Source organism: Lutjanus erythropterus, chromosome 19, assembly GCF_056507025.1.
Source record: "Lutjanus erythropterus isolate fLutEry1 chromosome 19, fLutEry1.hap2, whole genome shotgun sequence".
NCBI classification, from domain to species: Eukaryota; Metazoa; Chordata; class Actinopteri; order Lutjaniformes; family Lutjanidae; genus Lutjanus; species Lutjanus erythropterus.
Window position 1 is genome coordinate 31,240,458 of NC_139335.1, and position 421 is coordinate 31,240,878.

A 421-nucleotide genomic window follows, 5' to 3' on the forward strand; every position below is an offset into this window, starting at 1 on the left:
CCCAGACCTCTCTCTGTCCTCACATCATGATAGTTACAGTTTAACTGATGTGTCATTCATTTTACAGGGTAATTAATGAAACTTTACAAATGAAAGGCAGCCAAAGATGTGGACTCTGTCAGACATTTGAGACTATTAGTTTGGGATAAATTTTTGTTCAGCGCAGGAATATGTGATTTGCACTGGACTTACAGAACAGGAAAACAAGCGAAACGTCAATAAGAATAAATAAAAATAAAAGGAAAAATGGAGAGACAACATCACATGATGTCAATGTGTAGTCAATAGAAATAAATAAAGATGGAATAGATAATAATGCATCATGTACTGTCAATATAAATAAACAAAGAAAAGAAATAAAAGAATAAAACGGATTAAAATGGTTTAAAAACAACGTCACAATCAACAGTGTTTGTTTGTG